This window comes from Nanorana parkeri, unplaced genomic scaffold, assembly GCF_000935625.1.
Source record: "Nanorana parkeri isolate BGI_ZX_2015 unplaced genomic scaffold, ASM93562v1 scaffold723, whole genome shotgun sequence".
Lineage (NCBI taxonomy): Eukaryota > Metazoa > Chordata > Amphibia > Anura > Dicroglossidae > Nanorana > Nanorana parkeri.
Window position 1 is genome coordinate 452,777 of NW_017306991.1, and position 17,408 is coordinate 470,184.

The window sequence follows — 17,408 nt, forward strand, 5'->3', positions numbered from 1 at the left end:
AAAACCATGAAGTATGTCATTTCTGTAAACTGGAGGGAGAAAGCTTCAGGTTGCATTTTCAAGAATTACAAGGAACTGATGTTTTCTAGCTGTTTCTGTGCAGCATGGTTTCTTTTTAAAATGAAAGCAAATATAAAGAACAGAATTGCAACATTAGTAAGCAAAGAAGCCAGATACACAAGATGGAATGCCTGCATAAGAAGTAGTGCACATCAGTAGGGGGGTTTTGTTCTCCAGTTTTAAAGCCAAACTTAAAGTGACATTAAAAGGCAAAAATGTTTTTCCCTCCCCCCAATGTAAATGTTAGCACTTACCTTAAATGATGTCTCTTTTTCCGATCTTCCTCTTCTTTCCCCATGTTTTCATCTGTCCCTCCAGCGGTGTGACGTCACTCCGATCCAGCGCTGACTGCTCTGTCTCTCCGATCCAGCGGGGTCTGCAGGCGGATGCACGCGTCCATAGACTTACCTTGTGTCTCTGCTCGTCTCCCGTCCGAGAATCGGAACTGCGCATGCGCCCGCCCCAAGATATTTTGCGGCCGTACGAGCTGTTCCTGATTCTCGGCGCGGGAACGAGTGGCGATAACGAGGTAAGTTTAAAAGGATTTTAAGCGTTTTTTTTTTTTTTTTTACACTTCTTGCCTATATCTACTGCATGCTAGCAGTAGATATAGGCAAAAAAAACGGAGGGTTTAGAACCCCTTTAAGGCTGAGCACAATGTCTTTGGTGCAACTATTCTGAACCCTTTAATGTTGGCATGGATAACTGATGTGAGTAGTGTAATGTGGGACCAAATTATGCATACATGTATCCTATGTGCTGGAACGTTCTATGTGTGTGTACAACATAAGTACACAAGTTTCAGGTGTCCCAGCTCTTCAGGTTCACAAAAGGTCTCCAAAAACCATTGTTCATTTGTGCCATAAATGTTTTTTTTTTAATTATTAAACTTTTTTCTTCTCTTTCCTACTGTCACAATTGCGTCAAAAAACCCTCTATGCGACAGCATGCACAAGCAGCTGCAGGTCCTCTTTCTCACTTTATGACAGCATGAAAGGTATAATAGACCCTGAAATGCCTCTCCTGTGTACTGTACATGAAAACTGGGGATACAAAGTCCCCAAGTTCTTTCTCCACAATGACACACTTGGTATGAAAATTTAAATGCTTGGAACCAGCACTTCCTAATGCATTCAGAGCAGGAAGGAGATCACTGAAAATAAAACCTTTACAAATCTTTGTTTACAGATATCCCCCAACCTGCTATGCAGCATATGACAGCATGGCCAGGATGGGCAAAGGGTAGAGCCTGGTACCGGCCTTGCAATTGGCCACATTGTACTTGTGAACCATGCATACAATGTATTAGCAATAGCTGCTAATCTGTATTATTTTGTACAGTAAAATATTTTTTGAAAGAAAAATAAACAAACAAACATTGGTCACTTAGGGTCAGGTACAATCATATGGTATGCAACATGCCCTTGAAATTGCTAACAATAACTTCTGTTCCTGCAGTTTGTGGATTGCATTGGACAGTGTGCAGTGTTCACACATCCAATAATGGCAATGAACTGTCGGTAGCTGACAACAAGTGGGTGAGGTTTGGCCTAGGCTGCCGATAATTCCTTAAGGACCAGCCAGAGATAGAGCTGCTCACTTTCCTTAGCTGAACATACTGGTTGATGGATGCTGGAGAATATCAACAATGCACAAAGGCTGTGCAAGGAAAGAGCAGAATATTGTTACCAAGCCATACTAAAGCTGTCCATACACTAGTAGATTTCCAAACAAACGCTTGTGTGAAATATATTTCTTTACCACCGAATAATGCTATCAGACACTTGATGAATGTTGATAGACATTCCATTTGATTTTAACGTTCAATTTTGGAATGGATGGAGTTTCCTGAGCAAAACCCACATTCACTGTTAGAATTTTGTTCGTTCGAGAAAAGATTTCCATCCTGCTCCTACTTTTTTCGTTATTATGGTTGAAATCAAACATCAACTAATAGAAAGTTGTACAACAGTTTTTTTAGGGCTTGTTTACACCAAACCCAGACCAGATCTGCATGAGTTTCTGCACATGCAGTGCAGTGTGTTTTGCCGTGTTTTTGCAGCGTTCCGTGACGTTTAAAAAAACAATAAAATACATTTTTTAGCCTAAAATGGGCTTTCAGTGCGTTCCAGGGGCATTTACATGTGTTTTTGATGTGTTTGCATGTGTTTTGGTGCGTTCCAGAGCATAAAAAATAGGGCATGCTGCAGTGTTTCCAGATGCTCTGGAACTGAACGCTGTGGTGTGCACTAGAACCCCCAAATACCATTGGAATACATTGGATGCATTTTTGATGCATTCTGTAACTAGTCTGCATCTGCTCCGTACTTGGTGTGGACAAGCCCTCAAAAATGTTAGCAGTATATGGGCAGCTTAACCCTTTCTGATGCTTATCACTTGTTTTGGAAAACTTACAGTTACTCTTAAAATTTTACCTGCAGGCACATATAAATAAACACAATTTCATCTGTTTAAATATATTAAACTATTACTAAAACCAAAACATCCAAAAAAGTTATATCCAGTAATTTCATAGCTATTCAACCATGTCCCTTGTAATGCCAATGTTGGATAGCACATTGAGCAAAATGCTTTTAACTATGGGGTCAGTGCTTTTACCCATAGTTCTCCCCAGGGTCACGGGAGGACTCAAACTAGCATCCTCCCGTGACCCAAAGCTCAGTATAGCCGTAGCTCGCGGTATACCGAGACCGCCGCAGCCGGGACGGATCCCGACATTACTGTCTGGATCCACCCAGGTGCGTGACTGACAGCTGGCTCTGCCTATTTAGATGCAGAGCCAGCTGTACCCGTCCCGTCCGTTCGGCCAGTCAGCACTGGAGGATCGGATCGGGGAATCCCTGCAGGGAGCCGTGAGTGACAGTCACGCTTTCTGCAGGGGCAGGATCGAGAAGTGAGCGAGCGACGGTATGTGTTCGCTCACTTCCAGATCTCCTTTAAAAACACCTTAGGTACATTTTTCTTTATGAAGTGGTTATGTTCACTCTACATGGTCCCACAGTGTGCGGATATGTAGCCACCCTCCTCTGCTTAATCCTGACATACAGTAGACTACAATTACTGTACATGAGTGAACACAGCAAGTGCCACCACAAAAAATTTACCCTCCCATGCCTATGGCAGCAATAGTCACTCCCATTTATAATCTTGCCACCCACAATGCAATTAATTACTAGAGTGATACATGCACAGTAAGGCCAAGTTTACACCTAGCAATGCAAAAACCTGAGTTTGTTGCTTATTTACATGAAATTTTGTTGCCATTGTCATGTGTCAGTCTATTCAATCATTGGACTACCGCACACACAACAATCACAAAAACTTAGTTCATGCTTTTGTACGTGATTGCCACACATGGGGAAAAACATGCATTTTACCAACGGCATTTTGGGTGCCATTAAACAGTAATGGAAACACAAGCGCATTGCATGTTTTAAAATGCAATGGGTGAACAAATGTCAAAACAAGCAGCACCAAGGTGTGAATGGTGGACTAAGACTATCAGCATAATTAATTGGGAATTATGTGAAATTGTTTTAGTACAGCAAGCTTGGGGGAGGTTCCAGCATGAATTTATAAAAGGTAAGCATGCTGTGGCACTGTCAGCACTCCCTGGCAGTGCCAAAGCATGCTTGCCTCTTTCTACCTCTACCTATTCCTACTGGTCAATAATACTACCCATCCAACACTACCTGGAGTGTTGGAGCACTGTCTGACAGAACAGCATGGCATTCTACAATTGCAAGAAGGTTTGGGAGGTTGCTGCAGGTAGAATCTAGGTGTCTGCACTTCATAAATCAATTTGCCCCAGTGGCAAAGCCTGTTACATTTAAAGGCAGGTGTTAGAAAGTTACATGCATGTGTCTGCATTACTAATGTAAAGTCCAAAAGTACTTGCACCCCCAAAAAAAGTCTAGAGTAATGATATTATTGTATGATGTTTTGCTAGAATAGGTCACACAGTCTGCAATGGAAGTGGATGCACACAAACCATAGAGGAAGATTTAAGCCATCATTTGGCTTTTGGGGAAATTATATATGAACCACCTTAGTAGCGGAACAATTTTGTAATTTCCGCACACACTTACTACAATATGGAGTTTTGGATAGAAAATTACTGTACAACCCCAATCAAGTATTTTGTTTTATGAAAGCAGAGGCCCTGTAGAATAAAAAAAAATGCTAGCTGTACTTCTTTATGTCACACAATAATTGCACTAATGTTTATCAAATCCATATTTGTAGCAAAAAAAACCACTTAAATGAACTTGAGTGCAAACAAACAATGTAATACCCTTTTTTTTTTTGGTAAAATATAAAAGATGGAGTTACATTGAGTAAATAGATACCAAACATGTCAAGCGTTAAAACTGCGTGCGTCCGTGCAAAAAAAATATGGTACTCAAAATTGTCTATTGGCGACACTTTAAAAGCCTTTACTGCTCATCAGTTTAGAGTACAGCTGCCCAAATCACTTGTAGAAAAAGAAAATTGCCTGCTGTAAAAAACAGTACCAAGGCCATAGCTGCAGCAGCAGGTATGATCTTGGTATAACTACTTCAGGACCGGGACATATATATAGATATATCTATATATCTATATGTATATATGCGCGTGTGTACAGCGGTCCTGAAGTAGTTAATGAATATTGTCCCTCTTTTATATTTGTTTATACCTTCATGTATCTCTCCACAGTGTTGTGCCAGATCTGAAAAGCAATGCTTAGCATACTAACAATGCCATTCCTGCTTAAAATGTCATTTCAATTGAAGCAGGGTGTAGAGTGTGATGTCTAGACACTGACATTACTTGAAACTACAAAATGCCCAATTTTCCTAATTAACTCAAAGAGAGAATTATTTGGCAATAAATGAATCCTACAAATTCTGTGCAAATGATTTGAAAATAGAAATGCCTGCCAGATCAGCAGTCACACTGTAAAATCTTCTCAAGCTGTTTCTTGAAAATATTAAGTGGAGCTGCCAGCTCTGGCACTAAATAGTGCCCATTCCTTTCCCTGGCTGATCAAACAGTGAGTTACTACACATTAACCTGCTGAAGCCTATGTTACCCACCTTGTTCTGGCTCAGCATAAGCAGAATTGTTGGACTGGAGTATAACAAGCATTTACAAAAATCTCTGCACTGCAGTCCAGCATCCAACTGTTCATTAGGAAAAAAAGGAAATGTACAAACAAATAAATAAATGGTGGTTTAATGAGCTATCCTTCAACACAGGAATCTCAGAATTTATAAATTGTCAATGTGACAATTTATAATGCAGTCATTAGCTATTTTTTTCCTCCACGCTAGAGATAATTGAATTCTAAGCTCCAATATAGGTTTGCCTTTTCCATTTCCCACTCTAGAACAACTGCTTAAATACTCCTTGATCTTCAAAGGTATGTCATAATGATGGTAACTAATTTAAAAAAAATCATATCCTGAAGCTTTTCCTGTGATTGCTCAATACAGTACAGTGCTGCAATCTATAGGATGATTTATTCCCACTCGTGAGACTTTATCACATTACCTGTTTGCATGGGAATGTGCTTAGATCTCTGTTGGAAAGTATGATAACAATTGTAGTACTGAAGCAGATTTGCCACTAGCAAACCAGGCATTCAAAGTTTTGAAGGACAGACAGCTAATATTAGAACAAAATTACCATTTGTTTCTGCTGCTAAGCAATTTTTACAGGATCAACTATGAGCTGCATTGCTTAACACTCACACAGGGCTCAGCATTGTTGACTATTAAACTGTTAGAAGGCAAGCGTGGGTCTAAGAGATCAGATAACAAGTAAAAAATATGAAAGGACAACAAAACAACAAATAAATAAAAGCATGTATAGTTTAAAAAACATGAAGGGCAACATATATAAGGAAGCCTAGAGAGAGAGGAACACAATGGAGACTAAAAAAAAACAGTTTGGCTGTAGCTATACATTCTGCATGCATGCTCTTCCATATTTTGTAATAAATTCAGAGATTTGTAGATTGGTCCACTAGTGCCCAGCCTGTCTCACTTTAAAATTGTTAAGATAACAGTACATATTTACAGTTATTGTACACATTACCTGCAAATTAATTGGGATGTGATTTTCACATTTGTATATCCTTAGTTGCATTGTGTTGCGTCACAGTGAAATTAATCTGGGTTGCCATTGATATGCATGGCATCCCAAATGCACCCCCCGCCTGCAACGTGATAGACCACGCCACGATTGATACTGCAATACCATGCATTGTGTGATTAGAAAAAGTAGTGCATACAATCAGGCTTGGCGTGAGCGGGGCCTTTTAAATTCTCACTTTAGTATCTGTCTGCATGTCAGACATGTACAATTAGTATTTGCAGATTTAACAGATTAGGTGATGCATTGTTTTCAACCAGTCAAAACCTGACAGACAGGCTAAATTTGCATCACTTTTTCTTTTGGCTTAATTTTCATTTCATGACTGCATTAGGAAGTTTTTTTTTTTCCAACTTGCCACATACATGCTTGCATGTTCATCCCTGTGATTCAAAATTACAATGTTTAATGATTTATAACCATGTAAATTGTGATCAGGAATTCTTCACTGGGAATTTTTTTTTCTGCCTGCTATACAAATGTAAAATTAGAAATTATATACTACCCATACAACTATTTTGGAAACAATCACATTTACCAATCTGTACACCAGATTGCAATGCATGTTTTTTTTAGAATGTAAGCCCTCAGGGGCAGAGCCCTCCTTACCATCTTGTCTTGAATTGTATTGTAACTGTAATGTCTTCCTTATATTGTAAAGCGCTGCACAAACTGTTGGCGCTATATAAATACTATGTAATAATAATAATATTGTTGCTGTTGACAACTCTGCCTAAAACAGACACGTGGGAATGGACCCCTAAAGTTACTGGAAAACACTTGCACGCTTTTAATTTTAATAAATATGACTGGAATAATGAAATAATCATACTATCAAATGCTCAGAATAAAATGCCTGTGGGGACCTTTACTCTGTCAGGAACTTAATGGTCCTGTTTTTCCTGCTTCTGTGGCTGTAATGTTTGTATTAATGTTTCCCAGCAGTAAATGTTTTTTAATAATCATTCCCTGAGACTGGCTACTGGGAAATGTTAAAGTCTTGTAAAAAAAAAGCCCATGGGAAAAAAACAAAAGAAAACTGATATTGTCTCAATGCTCACCTTCAATACAGCAACCCACAGTTCTTCTTCACAATAACATGCTTTTAGTCTATATAGTGGGATCATTCAACCCCCTTCCTATAAGCCTGTGAGGGCACACCATCACGTCAGCCAGGACTCACAGGAAAATGCTGCAGTGAGCAAAGCCACAGTATTACATTGTGCCACTATTTGCAGCATTCAAGACCCGCCCACCACCACGGGAAGACGAGGAGGAAAGTGACCTGTGACATCACACAACCTGAGTGAAGACCCACAGACAAATAGAGGAGGTGGGTGCTTCGGGGGATAGAGGGCGTGGTAACAAAAGTTACACTTGAACATTAACCTTACCCAGCCATTTACCCTGTGACTTAGCTTTTTGCTTGTGTTCCTGACCTGACCAACTCAGTACATACTTTGGCCTTCTACTGACTGCCTGCCTAACATGTTCCTGCTCCACTGCTGTCCGTCCCTGTTTTATCCTCTTTCTGGCTCTTCTTGTTTTTACAATATTTCAGTTGTTGTCTTGCATGAAATTATTTTGTGTCCCTTCTTATTTCATTTTCATCTATCCTTTTTTATTATTTAATAATGCTTTGCATTTCACTTGGTAACAATTAAAATTTTTATTTGCTGATTTACCATAGTCTAAAGCTAATCATATATGCTTAGATGACCCTTTTCTGCCATTCCCCCATCCAAGCTAAACAGCCTGCCGGCTATTGTATTCAGACAGCCGTCGCCCACAGTTGTCTAAAAACGTGAACCTGATTGGATGGAGTCACTGTTCAGCTGGCAATGTCCACTTGGCTTCTTCAATTTTTCAATCAGAGTTTATTGAGCCAGGTGGTGCCAACACGTCCACCCACCATTTGAATTTCAGCAGATTCTGCAGGATTTGGCTGAAATTCAAGCTGTGTATGGCTACCTTTAATTTCACTTGGCTATTTATAGGGCTGGTCTAACTAGTCACTTTAGGAGTCCAGGTATGATTTCCTGACACATTAAGGGAAAGCAACTGTGCAATGATGTTGCAACACTACCAAGCAGGTACCATTGACTGCATATGTAATAAGTAACCATGGTTGCCCTCATGCACATATAGAATTACAAACTAAACATAGAATGGTTTTAAAAATTATTAACACACATTTTAATGTTGTTTACAGTAGGCTGAACACATTAACATATATCTCAAAAACAAAAAAGGTAAAAAAGCACAAAGATCCATTTTAGGAGCTTGAACATGCTTTACTTAAAGGAATGAAGATGGAGTGTTCAGTCGAGCAAAAATGTATCAATATTTTAGCCAAGAGGCAGAGATAGTTGCTCAATGAATTTACCATGAGAATGTCCCACTTTCTGGATTTTAATAAGTTATGAATTAATATATGTTATTTAAATAAGTTCATGTAAAACATGTCACCGTTAAATCACATTCATAATTTTTGCTAAAAGTTCCACTTTTATTCTTAAAGGAGACATATATTGAAGGAAATATGAAGGTTGCCATTGCTGACCTTTTGTTCTGAAAACGCTAGTTGCCTATTGTGCTAATCCAAAGGCTTCAATAGTTTCTGAGTAAATTACCTAAAACAATTGTGGCTGTATACTTGTCAATTAAGAAGTGACCCATAAAATCTTAAAACTAGAAACAGCCAGGAAGAAAAACATTTCCAGAAGGAAGTCAATAACATGTATTTTTTTCTATAAAATGTTTCCATAAATAAAGTAAATAAATACATACATTTGCTCTTTCATGCATTTTTTTCTTAATATTTAATATGCATATCCATGATATACCATTTTTTTAGTCTATAAAATCTTTTTATTTTATATAGGGGTCAAGCAGAAGTCAAAACAAAAAGGGTCCACTAGGAAAAAAATAAAATAACTGGGGTTAAAAACAGGTTTTAGTAACAAACCTCCCTTCCATCCTCCTTAAAGGTACAACCACATACCAGAAACCCAGACATCGCCCCTATACACAGAAGTCACACCTATTTCAATATTAACACAACAAAAGTTTGAAATGTGGGTGCAATGTAGATTAGTTAGGTCATTAAAATGTGGCTTTAAAGAGCAATTGAATGCTGTGTTTAAAATAAAATAGGTTGGCAGAGGGCAAAGGACTAGTCACCAGAATTGACTGTGGTCTATCTGCAGCTAATCTTTACCGATAACCGACTTACCATGCCTTGTTCTGCTGTGTGGGCTTTGCTTCTTAATGACAAAGCCTCTAGCAAGGAGAACAGTAAACAACACAGAAGGAAAAACACCAAATCTCCTGAGACTAGTAGTCAGAGGTAGAAGTGCCTTAGATTCACACAGCAGATATACAGTTGTAAGGCTGTAGGTACAGGAATGCCTGCACATACTAACATACCAGGAAAGGCACTGCTATTTTTAAGGGGAAGGAGGGATCTCAGACAAAAGGTAGATTTTCAGCGTACTGCATAGGCGCAAACATTTTAGTAGTTCCCCTATTACATAGACAATTTTCCCTTTTTGAGGCCAGTTACATTTTAAATATATAAATAAATTGGATCATGAGAACGTGAGCGCTTACAATCTGAAAGGGAACGGCAAGTGATACAAAAAGTACTAACTGTGTGGGGATAAGTTGTTGGAGAAGGTACAATTTCAGTTGTTAGGTAGAGGCAGGATACGGTGAAGAGATCAGTTTTCACATATTGTTTAAAGGCAGGAAGAGTAGGAGATAGCTCTACAGGTTGGGGTTAGCAGTTCCAGAGGATGGGAGAGGCTCTGAAGAAGTCTGGGAGGCAAACATGAAAGAAGCTAATGAGGAAACTAGAGAGAAGGAAATCTTGGGAGAAGCAAAGATGGTGGTTTGGGTGATATTTTGAGATGAAGCAGGTAATGAAGCTGGGGCAGAATTGTGGGTGGCTTTGTATCACGTTGTTGCTGTTAGTATTTAAAATGTTATTCTTTGGGTGGTCAGAAGTCAGTGGAGGGATTAGCAGAGAGGAGTTGCGAGTGCTGAGATGTTGGTAAGGAGTACGAGTTTGGTAGCAGCATTCATGTAAGACTAAAAGGGGATTAGCCTGTGTAGTAATAAACCAATAAGGGAGGGGCAATAGTCAAGGCAAGATGTAACAAGTGAGTGAGTAAGTAGCTTAGTGGTTTCATTGGTTAAGAAGGGACATATTTTGGAAATGTTACAGGGGTGATGGAGGCAAGGACTGGACAGCAATTCGATGTGGGGATGAACGGAGGTATCCGAACCAAGGATTACATCTACCACCCTAGCAATAGGGGAGGGAATGTCATAAGATCAGTTTTTCAGTATCAGGAAGTGGTGTGACATCAACATTGATATGCAAGTTAGTAAATTAGAGATGCACAATGAGAATAAAGGGGTGTGCTGAGCAGTAGAAAGATAGATTCGTATGTCATCAGCAAATACAGGGCAGATTATTTTGAATATTTTTGGTCAAATTGGAATTTAATGAAAATATTTTATGAATTACATTAGTGGCACTTACATTGATATACTGTCTGACTACCTTGAATATGCCCCCCACTGAGATGTTCCGTTACAGACAACTCCATCATTTTCTGAAGTCTTTAAATCTTCCTCCAACAGACTCCCCATTTTTCACCTCATACGAACGGTGGTGTATGCAGTCAGATACAGTGTGTCGCGTGGAGGAATATCTCTTATTTATTCATCTTTTTTTAATTCATCCTCCAAGCTGTCATATATGCTGTCTTGGGAGAGGGAATTACAGACTGAGTTGCCTCTGGAGCTATGGCATACATGCTGTTCCAGGTTAACTAAAGGATTGTTAAACATATCCGTGATAGAAGCTAACTACAAGGTTTTTTCGCGTTGGTACATGGTTCCCGCCAGATTGGCGGCTATTTACCCTGGCCAATCGCCTTTATGCTTTAGGGGGTGTGGTCTCACTGGAACAATGCTACATACCTGGTGGGAATGCCCCACATCCGTTCATATTGGAACAGGTTTTATGCCTTGATATATAAGGTACTTTGCATTAGACCACCTCGTGACCCGCAGTATGCCCTGTTAAATCATCCAGTCCCTGGTTTGTCCAAGCCTGAAGCTGCATTATTGTCATTCTTTTTTCTAGCTGCTAAAACCCCTTTAGCTCAGGCCTGGAAAACCCAAACTGTCCCATTCAAACAAGCCACTTCTAAATTGTCGTGGATAATGATACATGAGAAATTGAATAGTATCATCAAAGATAATAGAGATAAATTTGAACGGATATGGGAACCGTGGATGCAATATCTACATGCCTCTCAACATCCTTAGCCAAATTGGATTGTCACCATACCACACTATAGCTACAATGTCCCGGAGATTTTCTTGATCTCTTTGTTTTTGTCCCCCCCTTTTTTTGTTTTTTTGTTTTTGTTTTGTGTGGTTTTTTTTTGTGTAAGCATCAGGACAGGTCTGTTTTACTATGAAGGTCAATGTTATGCAGATATGGGACTTGTATTGTATGTATGTTTATATGGATTATATGAGATGTCCGATGTTTTTTTTTTTTCTTTGTTATTATGTTTTTTGTTTTGTCAAAAATTACAATAAAAATGATTAAAGTAAAAATCCCATAGTGGACCTATAAAGGCTGTCTAGAGACTAACTGATCACAACTTAGGATGACACTTATGATATAGGATACATAGACAACATTAAGTGAGTTATGAGCTTTCATGAATACACAAATGCATGAATGGTTGGGATATTTAGTAAAAAACTATCAGGTCATGAAAGTATACAAATTAACAATACCCTCAAAGTAGCACACCTTGTTGTGCTTACAAATATTTTTGTTAATTCACAAATGTTCAGAAAAATACATCCTATAAAAAGGCTTCCATCTGAGTAACTCAGCCCAGCCACCACAGAGCTAAGCTCTTCCTTGATATTCAACAATTCGAGAGCCATTGCATGCATGAGAGCCTCTGCTGGTTAATGATGCTTTTAAATTGGGGTGAGTTTGTCTGTGGCAAGCAGCCTAGTGCAATAGTTTGGGTTTATGGCTTTTGGCACCAAAACACACACAAAATTCCCCAGGCACTCAAAAATGACTTGAGGATTAAAGTGTATGTAAAGGTAAAACTTTTTTTCAGGTGAGATATTCACCCCACATGTCTTAGTAACCATTGTCACCCTTACTGGAAGTTAGGGAAAAGACAAAATTTGTGAACAGTAATAAATGGATTGTCTTCCATTAGACAAATGTCTAAAAAGAGGCTTTCACTCACTTTTGAGAAATTCCCTCTAGGTTTCTGTTGTGAAATGAACAAGGGAACAAAAACATCTCCTTAATGGGACAGAGGTAAAAAAGCAAGAAATCCTAGCTGTGTATCCATATATATCCATCCATCCATCCATCCACAGTAAACAATGCAGATGGACGAATCTGCCACTGTGAGCTTTGTATATGGACAGCGGTGCCACCATTAGAATACACAAACAGTACTTAAAGGTGATTGGCTGCAAGCACCATTCGGCCAATGAATTTCCAGCATGTTCTTTCAGCAAAAGTGGATATAATTATTGACTTCTGCGTAGGGAATAGGGTCACCAGCAAATTGAATTTTTGGCGATTCCTGGCGCAGCGTCTGAAATTTGATCCATGAGTACCCAGCTTTACCCAGTGCTGTTAAACGGGAGCAGGGAGAGATTCCTCAGCCCTGTGTAAGCTGTGTCTAGAGTGACTCAGAGCTTACACAGTTTCCTTTTCATGCTTCTAATGAAGCAGCAGGTGATCGAAGGAAAGGTGTTGCTAGAGAATGGGGACATTAAAGCAAACATGTGGCAGTGCCATGCTTTAATCTTATACAACACAGCACATATTTATGAAGTCTGTCATTAAGCAAATATAGTATAGGTAGAAAAAAAGACACAAATACAAGGAAAAGAAATAAGCTGCAAAGTCACAAAACACAGTCGAAAAGAAACTCAGTTGGAAATAAAAATGAATGGGTCCATGCTTTGATGCAGGGTGACTGCAGTAACAAACACAGGGCAAGAACACAACAGTGCCAAACATTAGCATTTGCTTGTAAACTTTCAGCTTCACGCTTCCTATTTTCAATTATGAATATACAAAATATATTCACAAATTAACATTCAGAGTATTTGTCTCAAACAATTGAGAATTTTATTTAAGAACAGATGTTTGAATTCAGTCCAAACTGATGCATGCAAGAAAAGCTTACACACAAAACAGTAGGATGGCTCTTCCTAATAAATCTTTCCATTGTTTTCTACACTATGGTATGATAAATACCTGGTAGAACGCAAGGCTATATCTTTTTTTTTTTTACAGCACACCGACAGGCTCTATTCATCAGCCATTTTAAATGCTGAACTAAATTTCTGATAATTTTTTTTTTTTAAAGGTCAGATACGTGAATTACAAACGATTTACACTATATTTAGAGGAACATTATGTTGTTACTGCAAGTAAAATTGTATTTTTTAATTTTTAAATATATTCTGAATTCGTATTGATGCCAGATCTCACCACATAATTTATAACTGTGCAAGCTTACAAACATTAAAATAATTGTAAAAACGCACATCTTGTACCTTTAGTACAAGATGCAACACTACTGTTACCCTATCACATACACACACACACACACACACACACACACACACACACACACAACTACATTTCCAGCAACTTAAATTCCAGATTCCTCTTTCCCCCCTCTCTCATCTAAATGCATTTTGTTATAATACTTCTTTTTACTCCTTCTTCCCTGCACCTTCCTCTATTCAACTAACGTGTAGTAATGGACACTAAACTATTTTGACCTCTGCTTATGTTACTTGAAATTAATAGCAAGTTGTCAAAGAGGAAACTTCAAGGGAATTTAACTACCCTTGCATTGAAGCTCTTCCTGCACTGCAAGAGTTTATACTGTTTTTTGTCAAAAGGAATATTAAAAAGAAAATCTACATTACCTTATCCTTCCCTCCCGCAGTCTTCTACCTACATGCAACTAGTCCCCTGAAACTGCTTCTCTTTGGCGCTCTGTCCATCGGTTGCACTCTGACATCATCACATACTGCTGGCCCTGCATTGTGAGGATGCTAAGGGCCTGCCTACAACCCAGAGCGTCAGAGAGAAGATGGCAAGCACCGGTTGCCAAGAAGCAAAGAATAAGGTAAGTAAAACTTCCTTTTAATATCCCCCAGACAAAAATGAGCAATTTGCCTACAAAGAAGCTTAAATGAATGCAAAGACTGCACTTGGGGACTGGTATAAGTGACAATGTTTCTTTTAATTTATACTTACAATGTATAAATTTGACCTAGTACATTCCAATTACACAGCCAATAACATGCACCATCACATACATCTGTACCATAATTACAAGCATTGTACACAAGAAGGAACCTTAAATGCCCCGTTCAAACAAGGGTGTCACGAAATGTGCGAAAATGTGGAACACATGTCACAGAATGTACGACTTTCCTGCTTTGGGAACGCATCTAGGGCCCCCTGAAATCAATGGGGACGGATGCCAAACAAATGCTCGCAACACGCGTTCCTGCGGTGCTCAGGTCTGAAAGGGGACTTGGGTATATTTGAAGCCAATACTAACAGGGAGAGAGAGGATATCTATCCAAATAATGGAAATGCTTTCCAAGACAGTTATCACAGCAACAAAAGTCCCCACTAGAAAACCTTCCCTCTATTCCTCTTACGGTGACAAAAAAATTATGGATTCTCTCCTATTTTCCAAAAACAGAGACCTTGTAGAATTAAAAACGTGGTAGTTTTTATTTATTTTTAGTCTACATAATATTTATGACATTTATCAAAACTTTATTTTCAGTAAAAAATACACTCAAACTGAAATAGTGGAAAACTGTGGTACTGAAAATTGTCCATAGACAACCCTTTACAGGTGTGAATTGTGATTCCTCATAATTTTTGTACATGTCTGTGCCCGATGTGCACATTTGCATTCATATGTAAATTCATATGTGTGTACATGAAGGCAAGGGCGATTTTGTTTACATATTTTTAAATTTAATTTGTAAACATTTTTATCCTTTAACTTAACTTTATAGCCATAACAAGGGACAAGCCCTTTATAGGTTAGTATTAGACCCTTAGTTTCACCTCTGCAACCTGCTGTGTCTTTGCAGGTACACTGTGCATTAACACAGCATCCTGTAGTCCCAATACCAGTGTGAACAAGGGAGACTGACAATGCATTGGTTACCTTAGGTCAACATTGTCACTCTATTGCAGGAAGTCCACAGAAGCAAAAGAAACTATCAGGCTCAACATATATGCATTTTTGCTTTATTAACAGCAATACAAATATTGCAATTGCTAAGGTAGCTATCCATAGAACTTCCATATTTAGGTTTATTTACACTTTTAGAATGAATTTGGTACAGATCAATTTAAACACAATCCAACAGAGCATCAACTTCAGTGTTGGCAAAAATGTGCATTAGGTTGCTCAATAAAATAAAATAGAAACACAGCTGAGAGTTTTAAAAGTTCACTCTTGCTTCCAAGAAACTTTTGTTTCTAATAGAGCACCTAAGGATTAGAGCCTTTGTCAGGTTTTCATTGCGGTGGATTCTCTCCATCGGAGACACAGACAAAAATATACTTTTAATAGGGGGGAAGGGTTAGTACTTTGGGGTTGTTTTTTTAATTATTGTTCATGCTTTTTGTGCCATGTATCATGCTGCTTTTTTCTTGCACATGCATAACACAGACAAAAAGCTAGAAAAATAGAATACAGAATTATTATAGACTCTGTCATTTTTTCCCCATTTCCATTGGGGATAATTCCCTTCAATTCCTATACCTTATACATAACAGAAGGTAAGAGAAAATCTCTATAAAGTACCTATAAATCTCCTCTTATACAGCTGCCACTGGAAAAGGTGCCCCAGAGTTCCATTTACCATTTGATGGGGTAACGAGTGTTAACAAGTGGATTTTTGGGCCAGCTCCCACTAACACAAAACATTGCTGCAGTCTAATGCATATGCAATTTTGTCTAACACAGGGTATTTCACACTATGTTTGATTGAAAAATAAAAATGGTGAGACTGCACAACTCTAAACATAGAAAGTCATCTAGAACTTTCGAGAAAAATGTAAAAATTACAGAATCTTGGCTTGTATTTACTACTACAGTTATCCAACCTTAGCCTGAATAGCCAAAAAGCTTACATTTCATGTTTGCACAGCTCAGAGACGTATAACAAAGCATTAAAAAAAAATACAAAAAAAAAACAACAGAAGTCACACAGATTGTTCATGTACGGCAATAGAACAGCATCATATTTAGCTGAATTCAAATTAGTTTTCCCTTTTGCCATTTTCTCCTACAGTGAAAATTCCCATTTAAGGATACATCACAGATAAGCATATAAGATCCATAGATTTGACGAGCAGTTTAACAAAACTTATTCGACATGTGTAATGATGTAAAAAAGAAGGTTTTAATTTGCCAGGAATAAATATAAAGCCAAAATGTATGCAGCTTAGTTTCAACACTAATTGCACAGCTAATGGATAAAAATGAAAACTATTTTTCAACCGAAAAAGGCCAAAATTAAAATATTATTTTTTCTAAATGCATCACACCACAGACCTGGAATTATGCATATATTTCCATATACTGATCATGTTTTCTTTCTAAGTGAAAACCTGCAATTTCTCATGGGAAATAACTAAATTAAAGACATGGATGTTTAGAAGCTTCTCATGCACTGAATGCAATTACCTGCTTCAGCAATTAATTCTCTAAGGTATAGCAATCATGACAACATTCTTGTCTCCCAACATGCTTTACAAATCTTTTTTTTTTATTTTACATTATTTTAACTATAAAATAAACCTGTTGTTAAGATAGCACAGATAACGCAGAGCATAATGTAATTATCAGCATTACAAATTGCTGTGTATATTGAGCATTATACATCATCTAATTAAAACTTGTTGAGGGCCGATGCTACAATTAATCCCCCACTGGTCACAGGGAGATGAGCAGCACTCACCCATTATCTAGTCAGAGGTTTTATATCTGAGCCCTACTCTCATGAAGTCAGGCTCTCCTTGAATCAAAATAAATGAGGAACTCCAGACAAACAATGACACT

At 38.2% G+C, this 17,408-nt stretch overlaps 1 protein-coding gene across 1 annotated transcript in view; it reads right to left on the minus strand.

Moving 5' to 3' along the window:
* ASCC3 (activating signal cointegrator 1 complex subunit 3) overlaps positions 1-17,408 on the minus strand; it is a 560,609-nt gene that overhangs the window by 246,833 nt on the left and 296,368 nt on the right. The window lies entirely within an intron of this gene.